Genomic DNA, 19286 nt, shown 5'->3' with positions numbered 1-19286 from the left:
GAAATATTTATCTGACTAGTAATCCAAATATCCAAATACTATGATTTTATAGAGTATTTATAATATTTAAAATACAAGGAGAACCTTTTCATAGAGAAATTCCAACCATTTCTTAAAACACATACCCCTCAGTGACCTTATTTCTCTAGGAACAGACATAAACTTCCTGTTAAAAAAGAATTCATAACACCAACTAAAAGCATTTGTCTCCCCTTACACACACTTCCTGTTTTGACACCACACTTCCTGCTTAACACAAACTTTTAGCCCTTTTTTAACCCTAACACAACTCTCAATTCTCATGCATCCTTATTTTTCCAACCATTATCTACATGAACTACCATTGAACTTCAAAAGCTCAAAGACAATATAATGTATTGGTATATTTATTTTTTTATATATTATTTTTTTTATATATTATTTTCTTCATTGTGTACCTCTTTGTAAAAAACATTTTCATTCTCCCTCTTCTTGAAAATTTGCTTCGCAATGAAAGCCGGTTAGAAATCTTTATTAAAATATGCTTCCAGTTTAGCATTCTGCCTTATTATTATTTTTCATTTTCCTATATATATATATATATATATATATATATATATATATATATATATATATATATACAGGTGTTTGTGCAAGGGTCTGTGTTTGTGTTCTTGTCTCCTTGTCTTGACATCATGAAACATTTACAAATGAACACCACCAATGCACTGTGGAAGGCACTAGTCTGCAGGAATTTGAAGTTCCCACTTGTAAATTAGTGCAGATTGTAAGAAGTTTTAGACTATCAGTGTTCGGAAAGTCAGTGTTACCTGTGCTACATGAATATTAACAAGAGAGATAACAACAAATTTCAATTAAGTGAAAATTAATCAGTCTCCAAAACACTATTTTAATATATCAATGATTCATCCATGAAACCAGTTCCCTGTGGTTGCTCACTTAATCTGTAAAATATAGCGCCCAAACATCCCTAAAATAGCACTTGACTATGTCTAAAAAAAAAAGAAGAAAAACATGCAATAATGTAATTTTAGATACACTGTGTCTAACTGAAAAAAGATATGGTCATATCTGGAGTGCCTTTGCTCAGAAGGTCAAACTAAGAGCTAATTAACATGATGCTAAATGGCTATGGCGATGATAAATTAGAAAGTTTGCTAATTTAATAGGTCTCTAAAAATTATTGATTATTTTGAAAATTCGAATGCTATACTAAAAGAACATGAAATTCTCTCTTATTATGCAGAAAGAAATCCAATGACAAACATGTTCAAAGAAAACAAGAAACTTAAATCCTTTAAAATCTCCTGAAATCTCCATATCTTTAAAGTAATATTTCTTGTAAACAGTAAAATTTCCTAAACATCCAAAACATTGAACCTGTTTTGTAAACTCAAAATAGCTTGAGTTTGTTGTGAATTTTCTTTCCATCAATAGCAACAGAAACACACTCACATACACATATATATATATATATATTATATGTATTGGGTGTTTGGTCTTTCAGATTATAAAATATGACAATATTCATGATAGCAATATAGTTCCACATAGTTCATGTGTAGAATAATTGATGTCAGAATTTGTAAAGAGAATAGACTAGTATTGAAACCTACCTGCTACATACCGTGCACCAGAGGAATAATAATGTATTACAAACACAGAATACAACAAAGAGAAATACTTGCAATATCTTTGACTTAAAAAAGATGTTGTCTTGCACAGCAACATATAGAAAAAATAATAAAGTAACGAGATAGAGGGAGAGAGAAAATGACAGAGAAAGAAAGGAATTAGAGAAAGAGGGAGAGTACAATGGTGCAAAAAATGTGTAAGACTTGAAAAAAATAAGAGCCGACATAATTGAAGAGAGATTTTGAAGAATAATGTAGAGAATGAACTGCAAGGGAGACATCAATGTACATGGAAAAGGTCAAAGGACAAGGGGGAGGTCATAGTACAAAATCGAGATGAGACAGAGAGAGATGAAAGTATAGGAAAAGTCCAAGTACAAGGGATAGTTCAGAGTACAAGCAACATAGTAAATAGTGAAGCATCAAAATACCAGTGAGATAGAATGAGGAAAATACAAGAGGAATACAAAAGTGCACAAGAGAGAGTATGAGTTAGAAATTACAAATAAAGTACAAATAGAGATATCAAAGTTGAAGTGAAAGATGCTGAGAGAAAGAAAGTGAGATATTGAGAGTACAAGACAGGTGAGGCTAGAATAATTTATGCCAAATGAAGGAAGGGCACACACTATGACTTTTACAGAACTTCCAAGACAGTTGTGTAGGGGTGAAGTGGACAGGCTTTAGGCTTCTACACAGTTTTCATCTGCTCAATTTCACTCAAAGGCTTTTGTTGAGGACAAGGTTGCAATAGCAGACACCTGCTCAAGGTGTGCAGTAGGGCTTGAAATCGGAGCCATAGAGAGTAGAATACAAGAGAATAAAAAGATATGCATCTACCAGTGAGATAAAAGAGAAGTAAAGTAAGAGAAGGTAAAAATACGAGGCAATAGTAAGTGCATATATTATACATAAATACAATCTAGATAAACAATACCAGCTTGTATATTAACACAGAGATGACAAATTATAACTGAAAATGAATAACACTGCAAAATAAAAAAATGTGGTTATCTTTATTTTTACATTTTGTTTTGAATAATTTAAGAAGCTTTAAAGAAACATTGGACGTTATCACTTCTGTTACATTGTATCACTGTTATTAATGAGAATGTTGTATTATTACTGCTATTAGCATCACTGCCACTGCGACCAACACCTCTATCACCATACGAAATGGTACTATATTTTACACGAGTAATAAGCATTGTAGAAAGGAATGAGGGAAGAAAGATCTGTCAAACATTAGACATTATTTTAGCAATTCTCATTTGGATTTGAGCTTGGCCAAACAAGCCTACGATAGAACTTTTATGAAGGCAACCACTCTGCTAAAAAATAGTAATAAAGTTTCCATCAAATTACACTGAATTATGCAATTCCAGATACACAAGAAAACGAGGGTTTGCTCATGAATGAAACACCTTCGATCATAGGAGAGCTTTGTACTATGATCCAGCAACATTTTGGCTTTAAATAATTGTGGGAAAAAGGCTGTGGGTTACCCAAAGTAAAAAACAAGAAGGATTCTACTTTTGATGAATATTGTCCTAAACGAAGACATTTAACTTCATCTGTATTTCTTTATTCCAAAACACTTTTGGAAGTCATACAGAATTCTAGTATTCTAAAAGGAATTTTAGGTATCTAGAGAAGAAACTTTAGTACCAGAATAAAATTCCAATGCTTAGTTTTATATCAGTGTAAACACAAGACCATCATTGTTTGAAAAGAAAATTGAAATTTATGTACAAATACCAAATACAAACTATTTTTGCTTTTATTGGTGAATTTGTCAGAGACAATTCCATATACGAATAAAACTTTTCATTTGACATGAGAAATGAACGGAAAAGTTGTAATTTTTCTCGTGAAACCAGAAAAATTTGACTATCCAAATTCTTAGTTATATACTCAGAAAAGAAATAAACATCAATCAACATTTTCACACTGGCTTTATATGTGTGTGTGTCTGTAAGTGTGTCTGTGAGTGTGAAAATTTCCAACATTTTGAATATAAACACAGGATTGAATGATTTAGAAGGCTAATTCAAAGGATAGAATTTGAATTATCATCGAGAAAGAACATTTTATGATTAATTATGAGAGAGATAATAGTGCATGTAATATAGAAAATGTGTTATTAAGATAATAGCACTCAAGCCACCAGTAGACAGAGAAACTGTCATCATGGCTTGCTTGTATACAAAATAGATTAGCTAACGAACTAGATTTGTTTTTATGACACACTACAGCACCATTTCACTGATTAATGACAATGATTAATTAGAAAGAATTTACTAATCATGTTAGTAATTGGATAGCTCCACTGGTGTTCATAATAATTATAGCCATAATGACAGTAAATTGCATGTTTTTAATTCCATTACTACAAAAGTACTTGGGTGAGAAACAGGTAACTAGAGCTGCCTCCTCCCTCAAAATAGTTAAAGCCCTCAACTAGATTTCAATACAAAATGCAAATAAAAAGTTGAGAAATCAGAATGAACTCCGCTTTCTGGAACATGGTGTAGCAATGATTCAACTAAAGAAATCGAGTTATAGTTAAGTGATTATCAGAGTCTATTTTATAAAACTGTTTTTATGTTAATGATAATTACACAAGCAAAATGAAGATATGAATGCAGCTGGATGTTGTGTAGATAAATATTCTGCTGGCCACGATAGAATCAATGCAAGCATTTGAACGAGGGTGTTTGAATAAAATAGTTCATTTCTAATATGTAAGTGGTGCAGATCTCTTCGTTACAGGAAAGATATGGGGAGAAAAGCTAATTCAATGCTACTTAATCCACTTCAAATAGTGTGTGCACAAAAGGTGTAATGGAATTTCAAGCAAACCAAGAGAGTGAGCATTAAATGCCATGATAAAAATGTCCAAACTTTAAAGATATTATCAGAATTAATTGTTGCTTTCAAATATCAGATAACATTCCTTATCTGAATTGCTTTCTCACAGCAGAAAAACTAAAAGGAAAATAGAGATTGAAGCTTCTACAAAATTCAGAAAACCAATTGCAATTTTTTTTTTCTGTATTTTTTTAGCGTAGGAGTTTCTTTCCTACTGTCTATTGTATTTGCCTTCTTGTCTATATTACCGTTTCTCTGCTTAGGCTGTATAATAAACAATATACATATTCATTCAAGCTTAAAACTTTAGTTTCAATAAAAACCTATATCAATTTTACTCAAACTTTGAAGGCTATGGAAATCATTTGTTTGTTTCAAATGAAAATGTAACACTTTTAAAGCAAAACAAAACTAAGATAAAAAGGTTTTGGTAGGAGAGTTTATTTAAATTTTGCTGCAGATTTATTAATCAAACATTAACAAAAAAAAAGTCAGCTGAATCTGCTTTTTATATTTTAATAGCTTTCTTGTTTATGAATATGTATATAAAAAAAAAACAACTTGTTTATGAATATATATTGTTGAAAATTACATATTAGAGAAAAGTCCATTTTAAAACTATCTTGTGGGCTTCATTTATCTCTTGGATTTAGAGTTTTCTCTCAGACTGCTCCACACAGCATGTGCTGATAAGGCTTTCACCAAAGCACGTTCTATCAAATCTAGTGGCACATAGCTTAGTAGCTAGGTTATTAGACTCATGATTATGAGATTGTGGTTTCAATTCCTGGATCAGGCAATGCATTGTGTTCTTGAACAAGGCACTTCATTTCATGTTGTTCCAGTCAACTCAGCTGGTAAAAAATGAGTAATCCTGTGATGGACCAGCATCCTGTCCAGGGGAAAAAACAAATGCGCCACAGAAACCAGGAAGCTGACCCTATGAGTCTATAGAATTCAAAAGAAGCTCAGGATTCACCTGAGTTTCCTACCAACTGCATTTTTCTCAGTATATTAATTATCTATTGTTTCTTCTATTTGTAGATAAGACACACACACACGACAGGCTTCCTTCATTCTCCATCCACCAAATCCACTGACAAGGCTTTGGTTGACCTGGGGGCTATAGTGGAAGACACTATGCCAAGGTGCTGTGCAGTGAAACTTGAACCCAATACCATATGGTTGGGAAGCAAGCTTTTTAACCACACAACCACACCTGTAGCTTTAATTTCTAGATTTCTAGACTTTTTCCACCATGTGTTTTACTTGTCTGACCTCATATGTTTTTTTTGTTTTTCTTCCTTTTTCATGTGTGTGTGTGTGAGTGTGTGTGCACCTGCATGCATGAGTGTATGTATGTTTTATTGATTTAGAGTGTTTATTGGTAGTGCAAATAAGAGTTCTGATTACAAAAGTTATGAACTATACTACAGAATTTTATTTTAGTTTCTACTTCACAATGCCATTAAATATTTTGTAAACCATAAAAATAATCTATAGAGTGATAGCAAGAGAAAATGATAAACTATATATTTTGACCATATCAAATGACTATTCTATGGTCTGACAGAAAATATGATTTACACGACTAATAAAATTTCAATAAATTTAAAATACATGTAACAAGTTATAAGGATAATAAAATTCTAATAACAAGATTTTAATAATATATTTTATACTCTTTTACTCTTTTACTAGTTTCAGTCATTTGACTGCGGCCATGCTGGAGCACTGCCTTGCTTTTCAAATTTTTATGAAGACGTTTTTTGTAGGGCTTGCAGTATAGTGAAGAAAAAGAAGGAATCACAATTCATAAAGTGAGCAATGCTTCAAGATATCTTCTATAATCTCAAGTTACAGTTTTATATTTAAGAGATGAGGAATTATGTACATTATTTACATTTGACAGATATTTATCCTCATCTTGTTTGTTGTTAACTTAATGTTTCGGCTGATATACCCTCCAGCCTTCATCAGGTGTCTTGGGGAAATTTCAAACTTGGGTTCTCATTCCTATGGCATTTTTCGATGTTATTATTATTATTATTATTATTATTATTCAGGTCACTGCCTGGAATTGAACTTGTAATCTTGGGGTTAGTAGCCCGTGCTCTTAACCACTATGCCATATGCTTGAGTTCGATTCTAGGCAGTGACCTGAATAATAATAATAATAATAATAATAATAATAATAATAACATTGAAAAATACCTTAGGAATGAGAACCCAGGTTTGAAACTTCCCCAAGATACCTGATGAAGGCTGGTGGGTATATCAGCTGAAACGTTTTTACAACAAACAAGATTAGGACAAATATCTGTCAAATGTAAATAATGTAATCTCAAGTTAATCTTAGACTTGTAAATAAAACTGGTTTGACAGAAATTGAGCAGAAGTCTCTCTCAGTCTAACCTCGAAGAAACAGTTCACTAGTTGCATCTTTCTTTTACCTGACTTTGAGAAGATCAAAAAAGAAAAAAAATTAAGAAAAGAAAAAGAAAGAAACAAAATTCAAGGGCAATGCTCTTCTTTCTTTGAAGAAAATATATATTTTTTTTTTTTGATTCTATGTTTCAAGTTCAATTGTATCTCTCTCTCTCTCTCTCTCTCTCTCTCTCTCTCTCTCTCTCTCTCTCTCTCTCTCTCTCTCTCTCTCTCTTTTAAGATGTGTTTAAAAATAACTTAAGAGAACTCTTTTAGAAGACAATTTCAGATAATGTTGCTGCATGCAGTGATCTAAGCTTTCTTGTTGCAACTATTAGTCATTTTATTGTAAGGAATAGGAAAGAAAATGGTGAGTAACCAATTAACATTAAAGCAGAGATTTCTTTGTTCTGTGTAGATGGAAAAAAAAAAACAACAACAACAAAAAGAAATACAATAGAAAATAAGAAACCACTTAGGAGCAATTAGCTTTGACCTCTGCAACCAAAGCAATCTCCCACTGCTTCTGATATTATTGCTGACTTTCAGTCTTATTGTAGGTGTATGCATACACACACACACACACGTATATCTATACACACATACTCACACACAGGCACACAGAAATTTTCTATTTTGAAATCATAAAGACATTTTTAAATTCATGTAGCCTATTTTCAGTAGGTCTTTGATAATGGTTCTTTTACCAAAAATTTAGCATAACATTCTGTGAGCAAATCAACAGCTGAATAATGCTATATTTAAGCGACTTGATATTTAAATCTATATGATATGAGATGGAAATCGAGTTTGAAAGGAAATAGGAAATAAATAAAAACAAAACGGTATTATTTTATGACTCTGAAAATGAAATGACAGAAATTTATGTAAGATCATGTTATAGCTTTTGGTATAGATAAAACTTAGATAGCAGAATATCAAAATCTGTAATCTCACAATAGACACAATATATTCTTTATAGAATTCATGTATTTAAAGATTAAACAATTGTAGCAGTTTACTAGGAAACTGTGCACTTTCTATTTAAGTAAGTAGACACAAAATTTAATTTGACTTTGACAAGTTAAAATGTCAATAAATATTGAAAGCGAAATACGCTGCAGAAAATGCTCCATTAACTACACACACACACAAATATATCTAGAATCTGGAATGCTGAACCAATGATGTAATCAAATTCCTCTCATATCATTCCCACCACCTTAAATAAAGGAGTAAATATAATTCAATATAGTTGTTCTATAGATCTCTGAAAGCTAGCAGAGTCAGTGTTGTAACATCTTTGATTACATGGTGAGATTGTTTAATCAAAATATTAAACAACAACAATAGAAATGAATAAAAATATTCTTTTCTACTCTAGGTACAAGGCTCGAAATTTTGGGGGAGGAGGCCAGTCGATTAGATTGCCCCCAACTGGTAGTTAATTTATTGACCCCGAAAGGATGAAAGGCAAAGTCAACCGCGGCAGAATTTGAACTCAGCATGTAAAGACAGACAAAATACCGCTAAGCTTTTCATCCAGCATGCTAACGTTTCTGCCAGCTCACCACCTTAAAATGAATAAAAATATTGGCTTCAGTGAAATATAAATAATACACAATAATTGCTATATGTAATAGCTGCTTCTAATTAAAACACAAGGCTAGATGGGTTTAGTTGATTGTATCAACCCCAACCCCAACACTATACTGGTATTTTATTTCATCAACCCTAGACGGATGACAGATTTGAACTCAGGACTTAGGAAGTCAGGTTGATGCCCTTACAATTTTGTTAATCTATTATACCTTCTGCTATATAAACAGATATAGTAACAATACTTATTGGATATTTTATATAAACAGATGATGTCATAAATAAAACTACTTTTGTACTTTAAAAAGTCTAATAGATTCCCTGCTTTATAAATGTCAGTACTTATAAATTAGTACTTATTTAATCTGATCACAGAACAATGAAGGTTTAGGTTGATATTGGGGAGATCTGAACTCAGGATATAAGGGAGTAAAATACTGAAGAATATTTTGCCTGCAACTCCATCAATTCTGCCATATGAATTCCTTGAAACAACATTCACTGAGATAACATCTTTGACAGGCCTGGAAGATTTAGTCTGTTTCATCTGTTACACCACCTGAGATCAACCACAGGGGTTGTTCTGAGAGGTGTAACTGCATAGAGGCGGTCTAAACAGTTGCTTAGCTTGCAAGAAAGAGCACCTAAATCTCCTTTGAATCAGACCAATATTATCTTCAATTAATAAAAACAAAGGTTACACAGACACAGGAATGGCTGTATGGTTAAGAAGGTTGCTTCCCAACCATGTGCTCATAGATTTAGTTCCACCACGTGGCACCTAGGGCAAGTGTGTTTAACTAATAATCTCAGGCCAACAAGGACCCTTGTGGGAGGATTTCGTAGAAGGAAACTGAAAGAAGCCCATTGTGTATATATGTGTGTGTGTTGACAACTGGTGTTGATTTGTTTATGACCCTGCAACTTAACAGTTTGGCAAAAGAAGAGATAGAATAGGTACCAGGCTTCTTCTTTACTTTAAATAGCTAGGATTAAAATATCTAATATATATTTTCTATTTTAGAAGATACAGTTTGGGGAAAATTTGGTTGCAGTTTCTACCAGATTATGTGACCACATATAATCTCCCTCTTGACTGTGTTTGCTTTGTTAGATAATTCATTTACACAAATGGGAATCACTTAGATTAATTTGATGGTCAGGCTTTGTATAATAATGAACTATCTTAAGTCAGCCTAAACTAAATTACTCTCCTGAATATAGTTATGATTGAACTAAGTGAAGCTTGACAGCACAGAGATAGCACGTGTTGCTTGTTTATACAATACATTCTAACTGAAACAACTTCTTTCCTTTCATAGCCCATTCTTTCTCTCCAATACAAGTATTAATACTGAATTTCTCTCTCTCTCTCTCTCTCTCTTTCATATGTGTGTGTGTGTGTGTGTGTGTGTGTGTGTGTAATCAACCATCAAGATTCAGTTTCATTGGGTAATATCAGTCAAACTATAATATACCAATGGTAGCTTTTAGTGGAACTTTACTCATAACCATGTCCTTTCAATTGGATAGACACTGCTCTTCTAAACAATTGGTGCTGACATAGCTTTGCATGGTTAAAAAGCTCACTTTACAACTTCAGGGTTCCAGACTCAATTCTCACTTTGCTATCTACTGATTGAAACTAATCATCATCATCATCATCATCATCATAGTTTAACATCCATTTTCCATGGTGGCATGAGTTGGATGATTTAAGAGGAGCTGGCAAGGTGCGAAGCTGTCCAGAAGATAAAAAATAAAAATCATAGACACGATCAACAGACCATAAGAAAAATCTTAAAGTAAAATCTTTCTCAGCTTTACATTCATCTTGTTCTCATGTTTTTTTCCTGAAGTTTATTGCATTTTCATTTCTCTGTTATTAATAGCATTCGTCATTGCACTATCCAATTTGGGGTAGGGGACATACTAAAAGGGTGAACTAATTCAAAAGGTTGACAAAGAAAGAGTAGCAGAGAGACTATGAACATGGTCAGAGAATGCAACATCAACATGAAAACGAACTAAATAAATGAACAAACACTCACATGCACATTATCAGTGTTCAATGCGGAAATTGAGCATTTAAAGCAATCATTATGAATGTTAAGCATTTATTTTATGCAATTAACTATTAAATTTTTTATTTTTAGAATTAAAAAAAAATATATCGCTAAAGCTGTGGAGATCATTAAAGAGAGAGCTCATTAACAAAGATGGTTATACATGATTGAAGACCCATAAGGAGATCCACAGGAAAACTCTGGATCATCAATTCTAAAATTTTTAATTAGATAATTACATGATCGATTTCCATGAAAGAATGAATTGCCACAATGAAACACTGTACAAAGGGAACCAAAAGTCAACAAAGGACAATTACATGGTTCCATGACCTGCCAGAAATAGTAGCAAAATCTCCCTCAAATTATACCCTACCTCTATTTTCTTTCTAATTTTTTTGCTGTAGGTGTATACAGAAATTTGTTAATGTACAGTTTTTGTCTTTCTTTGCAAAATATATGTATAATCCTTGTGAGTAAACACTCCCAAATTTCTTCAGTTAAAAAATAATTTGATTTAAATGGAAAACGTTGACAGGGTGTACAAATTCACAGCTTACACCAAACACTGCTTTGGATCCTTACAAAAAGGAAAGGACTTATTATTAGATTATGTAACCCAACATATTCTTAAAAAAAAAAAGAGACAGGATCGTCATGGCTGCTGTGACTTTGTTCAATGATATACTCAACCAAGGCTGACTTGGGACAGACAGACAAGCAAGTGTGTGAGCTTGCATGCGTGCATAGGTATTTAATTAGGAAAGGAAGAACAGAGACTCATTAAAATAATGGTTTTTGATTTAGGTACAAAGCCAACAATTTTGAGGGGAGGGTAAGTAGTTGATACCCTACTGACCTTTGTACTTAGTTGACTGGTGCCTTATTTCATCAACCCTGGAGGGATGTAAAATAAAATTAACCTCAGTAGGATTTGAACTTGGAACATAAAGATTCAGAACAAATACTGCATAGCATTTTGTCTAACACTCTTAACTATCCTAACAGCTTGTGAACGCCTTAGTTGATTGCATGATGTTCAGAAAAGAGCAATTGAAACAGAGATCAAACAGTCTGTAATTTCATTCAACTTAGTAATTTATCTGATGATGTTTGTTCTCTTTGCGTTTCAATCCGTTTGATATCAGCCCACTCTTGCTTCTATGATATATACTTCCTGTTTTAAAGAGATTTGAATTAAAACCTCCAATAGTTTATGTACCAAACACTAGCTTAATAATGACAAAGTTAATTTACTAAATTCTTCATAATTTTCAAAATTGATTGAAACAGCAGGGAATTTGAAAATACAGAAGGTAACAAAAGGGTTAAATCAATGAGTGGATTTGATAGACAGAAACTTAAAGAAGCTCATTGTATGTGTGTGTATGTATATATATATATATATATATATATATGTATGTGTTGTTTGTACCCCCCACCACTACTTAGTAACTGACATTGGTTTGCTTACATTCCTATAACTTAGCTGTTTGGCAAAAGAGATTAATAGCATAAGAACCAAATTTTAAAATAAGTACTGGAGTTGATATGTTCAGCTAAACCCATCAAGGTGGTGTCATATAATGCCCACAATCCAACGACTGATTCAAATAAAAGATTGGTTAATGTGGTCCACAGCACCATCGATGGGACATTTCTGAACAAATGTCTGCCTTGGCAACCATTTCTCTTTATGGTTCTTTTACTTTTCACATTTCTGTCTTCCTGTGTTTTATCCAGTGTTCAATTATGCATGTATTTTTGGCTATCGTTGCTGAATTTCTTTACTTGACTTAACTGATGTTTTCTAACACCTATTTTACTCTTTTGTTACAGCTCACCTGAGCACTGTATACAATAAGCTCATTGTTATATTACTATAAACAATGATATACAATAGTGAGAGTAACACAAACTACATTAGACTAACTCTTCGAAACGCTTAGTTTTAGAATGGTGGCAGCTGATGAAGGAAATGTTCTCTATGTGGCCTGTGTGTTTTCTGTACTCTGTTTATGTTCTGTTTTTCATTTTGTCCACGTTTTTTTGTGACATCCTGTACCCAGATATGCATCTATATATACATGTAGATGTAGGTATGTACATACATGCACGTATATATGCATATACTCACTTATTTTTTGTATTATATATATATATATATATATATATATATATATATATATACACACAAACAAATGTATTAGTTTAATGTTCAGGAAGTGAGAAAGTCTTTTACGTTTCGAGCCTATGCTCTTCAACAGAAAGGAACACAGAAATAAATAGAGAGAGAAAATAAAAAAAAAAGGTTTAGTGGCTAGCAATCAATCATGGCGAATGCCAGACAGAGGTGGTCAGACAGGAGAGCTAGGAAGACGGGGAGATAATAAAGTAGTGGTGATCCCAAAACGAAGGAGCGCATGCATGTGTATGTGAGAGCATGTATGTGTGTGTGGCTAGGGGCTGGTGACCTTCATGTGTGCGTGTGTTCATGTGTAGGTGTGTGGATGATGGTATGGATGCTGGGAAGTGGTCGGTGCTAGTGTGTGCAGGGTGGTGTGGTGTGGTGTGTGGTGGTGGGTGTGGTGGTGTGTGGTAGTGTAGTGGTGTGTGCAAACAGAAATATTTAAACGACTCAATATCTATTCAAGCTTCATGATTTCATCACAGTCATATATGTATAGTGGGTGACTATTTAAGGTAGTGGAATATCTCTTTCAAAGGTCAGGTATTTAAACCCCGTTATTTATTATATAGCAAGTAATTCAGTTTAGTCAACCTAGAAAAGATTTGCATATTATTGACCTTTTGAAAGGGCAGACCACCTATGACTGCAGTAAATGATTTGACAATCCACACACGAGAAAAATTCATACATCAAAATTTTAAGAGCTATCAAGCTTGTCATAGATATATATGGGTAAATGTATAAACATGACAATATATGTGTTTAATATATATACATATATATACACATACATACATATATATATATATATATATATATATATATATATATATACACATACATAATATATATATATATATATCATATATATACATATATATATGTGTGTGTGTGTGTGTGTGTGTGTGTGTGTTAAAATTTGAAACCATAATTATTATCATTATTATCGCAAATACCTGGGACTGAAATTACATTCATGCATCCATCGCATATAAATGTTGTTTTTTTTTCCTCAACTTTAAGTCCTTTGCTTCAAACAGTCATACATTGGAACCAACAGGAGTTACCATCATCATTACTATTGTACACATATAGGAATACCTTTGATCATAGCAGTAAAAAGTGAAAGTATTTACTCTAATTAAAAACTTTGTTTTTGTCAATGTAAATTTCGATGTAAGATGAATAAAACCAATACACATTTATTATTCATTTGTTTTCTTTTTTTCATATATTCTTTCAACTCCAGGTTCAATTAAGACATCAGTATTTTGAGAAGTGTGGATTAAGAAAGAATAACAAGGAAAGGAATAAGAAAAGCAGAAATTGTTGTTTGCGAGATCAAAGAGCTATGTTTTTCAATGCTACAATAACAATTTTAAATTAAAATACCAACTAAATAATTATGTTTACAATCGATACAATGCCTTTACATCTACTTGATCTATGATATTACATTTGATAAAGTGTTCTTTATTGATAAATTTTCTTTCAGATATATATATATATATATATATATATATATATATATATATATATATATAATATATATATATATATATACATACATACATGATACCACTAACTGGCTCATAGGTTAAGGTACATGAAAATGCTAAATATATAGAAGATTAAATGTAGTTTAAATAAATTACAAGCAATTTAAAAGAACTAATTTTACTAATACATAATAGTTTCAAGCTAAATCATACTATTTTCATTGGTATTTTTATAATGGGTAAAAGGAAGGAGAAAGAAATTTAGAAAGATTTTATTTTCCGAGGTTATGAACAACAAATAATCTTCTAAAATTTTTTTAATGAAATGTTAGGTGTTCTAATTTTTTAATATATTCTATCAATTCACAAATAAACAGACAGATAAGTTATTAGAGTGCTGGAAGAAAAGTTGAAGGGCTGTAGATTTGTATCCTGTTGTCAATACAGGATACAAACACTTGCATTGTGTTTATTGGTAAGACACTTGATTCTTAGCAAGTCTATCAGGCTTTAAGTGGGTATCGCAAAGTAGTTAATTCAGTACGAGAAGCAGCAGCAACAACAATGATGGTGTACAATGAATAAATACTTCATGAATTCACAATACTCCATTCACTTCTCTCATCTTAACTGCAGAAAACACAAGCATCCTTTCTTCAGGAGCAGCAAAAGAGGGTTGGACAATGTGAAGCAAATAATCTCCATGAAAGATTTGTTGCTCTAGTGTAGTGGTTCTCAACTGGGGTCCATATGGCCCTTGGAGGTCTGTATAAGATTTTATTGTTACAACTTATATGATTGTATTTCTACAATACACAAAATATTAAAAAAATTTTATACAATTCCTATTTAAATCTAATTATAAATGGAGCTTTTGTCATGTATATCTAGTATCTCAGCAAAATTTTGCTTTCCTCTCCACAAATTTTGGCGAGCTTTTACATGGTTACCTAATCTGCTGAAAATAGTAGCTAAGTTCCTCTCAGACTACATTTTACCATCTTTAAAATGACACATTCAGTAATGTAGTTTTTGATAGATTATCTGAAAATATGATGGGATGACCATGACAGAAATGATTTGATTAGAGATCTGTGTGATCTGGAGCTAAATGACAACATCACTGCATTATCAAGGTAATCATTTCCAAAACCTCATACCTTAATAGCAAATTTTGGACCATTTCCATTTTTCTTTCTTTGTACAATCCTAACTTTTGATACCACATCCATCATCTTACTTTCACTCAAGCATTAATTTCTATAATTTGATTTTTGAATCGAAGTGGAAGCCTCAACACAATCACTTAAAGTGCAAGAAATAGAAGTCAAATCTCCCTCCAAACATTCTCTATCAGCCTGAAACAAAAAGGAGACATTAGATAATACCTTTTTAAGGAGGATAAAGAAAGACAGGATGGCCTCGAATTGAATATTTTTGATCATAGATCAACACAATAAGAGCTGATTAGGGATTAAACATCGATAATTAGAACAGAGAGAGAGAGAGAGAGAGAGAGAGAGAGAGAGAGAGAGAGAGAGGAGAGAGAGAGAGAGAGAGAGAGAGAGAGAGAGAGAGAGAGAGAGATGTCTTTAAGAAGTTTGCTTTGCAATTACATGGTTTCAGGTTTAGCTGACTGCATGCCACTAATGCTTTATGAGAGCAATTTTGCTAGCCAGAAATTGTATGGAAGCCTATTGTAAGGGCATCTAACTGTAGGATATTTCCTCAATAGTACTCATCTTTTCCAAGACTGGATCATTTATTCTTTAAGCCATCCAACTCGCCCGTAGTAAAAGAGAGAAATAACACAAAATACCCCAGGTTCTTTAAGTGTAATAGGATCAATAATTAGTATTCTTTTGTACAATTATGTGTTAGTATATTTATAACTAAATTCTTTTTTCTATTTTTTTCTCTCAATTTGTTTCCATTCTTTCTTAATTATGCAACATTCAACAAATTTTTAGCATTGATTGAGAAACGGAAATTGATTTATAAAAACCTTTTCTTGAAATGGGTTAGGGTTAGATTATATTTTCAAGAATGCTTCCATCGATTGGAATAATTTATCATTAAAAATAATTTGTGTTATTTGGTCCTGGAAGTATCACTCAGTGACGTTCCAGATTAAAAGTATTGAATATCACTGCCGGGATCAATTCTCACAATAAACATATAAACAAACAAACAAATATTTTGTTTCCATATTTCTAATGAATGACAAGAAACAGCACTAAACAGGAAAAAACCCCCTTATTTTTCAAGTGGTAGTGTTGGTAGGTCAGGGCAATTTATATTCATCTTTAATGGATAATTGTTTTGTTTTTGTACACACACACACACATATATATATATATATATATATATATATATATATATATATATATATATATATGTATGTATATATATATATATATATATATATATATATATGTATGTATATTTATGAATAAAGAAGATAAAGAACTATCTTAAAATAAAGCCATTATTAAATGTAAGTGGATGTCATCATACTCATGATTATTTCTTGTACATTAAAAAGGATTATCGAAGTCCATAAAGTGTGGAAAATCCAAAAATTATGTTAGTCCAAATATAATTAGTTGTTATTGTTGTGTTGCTGTAGTCAGTCTTCATCAAGCAGACCTATGATCAAGGACATTCCAATATTGACCAACACATTTTGATGTTCTTGATTTTATTTCTTTCGTTAGGCAGTTGTTTATATTTCCAATGTGTCCACGTAGTCTTTTTCTGATCTCTAACCATCCATCTTCTTTGGCCACTATTCCTGGGAGAGTTGTGGGGTCAGAGTCCTCAGGCACTGCTTCCACAGGACCTTATCAAAAGTAACTGTCATTACAATTTCTGCCTAAACTCTCAAGCAGGACCAACTGGGATTATGGATATTATCCCACCGTCTCATTCTTGGGCTACTCCTAGATTTCTTGATGGTTGGCTTGGCGTGAAGAACCCATCCTGCAATTCTTTCCTGCAACATTCTAATCACATGTCCATAGTATTAGAACTATGACCTTTCAATGTGTAGAATTAGCATCTCAACCTAGAAAGACACCCTGATACTTCAGAGGAACACATTTCAGCTGCTTATATTTACAGTCATACTCTTTCAGTCATTAGCCAACATTCATGATCATAGTTGAAGATAGGCACAAAAGTCGAAATGAAGATAGCAAGTTTTATGACAATAAGCTGTAATATGAGAAAGATTTCGCTGTTATTTCTAGCAGTAGAAATAACCTAGTAGAAATTCTTTCATTAGCTCAGAGTTCCAGCAGTTTGTGTGACCTCCTTTAAATGCTATTAGTCAGTGGTTGAAATGATTTGAAAGTAAAGTCTCTGTGCAAATTGATTTATATACATGCTGTGTTCTGCCTAGTGCATACAAATTCTAATGCTCCTGTAGTTTGCCAAACAGCAAAGAAGCCAAATGTTAATTGCTCTCGTTTCATAATTAACAACAGCATGTTACAGCTGATTAATCTAAATCAATCAGCCTTGCTTTTCCCTTCTCACCATCTTTATTTTGTTTTAATCCTCCAACACAATAGCTTCTATAAACCAATGAGGAAACATCAATACTGGGAATAACAGCTAAATTATCCTCAAGACATACACTATCTTCAAAACAGGAAGAAGTCATTGGACAACGTAGGCTGGGAAAATAAGATGAGATGGTCATAACTGGAATGTTTTGATCGCAAGTCTGCCTGATAAGAAAACTGATGGGTTAAATAACTTGAGAAATCATATAGTAATATCATGTGTTGGAAAGATGAAAGAATCGTTTAGAATGCGTTGTTAATTGAGTAATTTCCTTCACAAATAATTGTAGATTGGGGATTGTTAAGATTTCCCTAATTAGTTTATATTCAGAATATCAGAGTTCTTGTGCATTTTCATATCTGAACTAAGTCTTGCAATCAATACTTTGAAGAAGTGTTTTTAAAATAGCTGATGAACTCACTCATTGGGGATACTCATTAATTTCTATATATTTATATTAATAATCTGTAACTGAGATATTATAATAATTTAATATCATTGATGTTTAACCATAGGTTGGTTCTGATGAAAAACAACATATGATTAAAGAATTCAAGTGATAACAATGCCTGTCTTTTAGGAGTATCTGGGATTATATTAACTAATGCATCTTACCCTTTTGTAAGACAGTGAAGAATGATCTGTAGGAGATCTGCTATTTCAATTAAATCAAATGGCTAAATAGAGCAGGACTGGAGATCTTTCTCTCCCTCTTGTCTGCATTAAAATTAGAAACCCCACCGTTGAAGAAATCACTGGGTACCTATATGAAGAAATGGTTTAAGATGTCTGCTTTTCTGTACTTGAATAATGGGTCAGATGGAATTCACTCAGGCAGATTTTTTACAACCAGGCTCTCTTCTCGCTGCCAGCTTTCATCTGTTTCCAAGCAAAGTAATATTTCCCCATGACCAAACATGTGTACACAGAAGACTGAAAACAAGGGACAATGGAGACTATTTATATGGCAGTAACATTCATTTACGCACATGCATATATGATTGGCTTTTTTCTAGGTATATCTATCAGATCCGTGGAGGCGCAATGGCCCAGTGGTTAGGGTAGCAGACTCGCAGTCATAGAATCGAGGTTTCGATTCCCAGACCGGGCATTGTGAGTGTTTATTGAGCGAAAACACCTAAAAGCTCCACGAGGCTCTGGCAGGGGATGGTGGCGAATCCTGCTCTACTTTTCCACCACAACTTTCTCTCACTCTTACTTCCTGTTTCTGTTGTACCTGTAATTCAAAGGGGTCAGCCTTGTCACACTGTGTCACGCTGAATCCCTCCCGAGAACTACGTTAAGGGTGCATGTGTCTGTGGAGTGCTCAGCCACTTGCATGTTAATTTCACAAGCAGGCTGTTCTATTGATCAGATCAACTGGAACCCTCGACATAGTAAGCGATGGAGTGCCAACAACAATCTATCA

The sequence above is a fragment of the Octopus bimaculoides genome, chromosome 18, assembly GCF_046866305.1.
Source record: "Octopus bimaculoides isolate indiv1 chromosome 18, ASM4686630v1, whole genome shotgun sequence".
Lineage (NCBI taxonomy): Eukaryota > Metazoa > Mollusca > Cephalopoda > Octopoda > Octopodidae > Octopus > Octopus bimaculoides.
Note: the sequence above shows the minus strand (reverse complement) of the source record.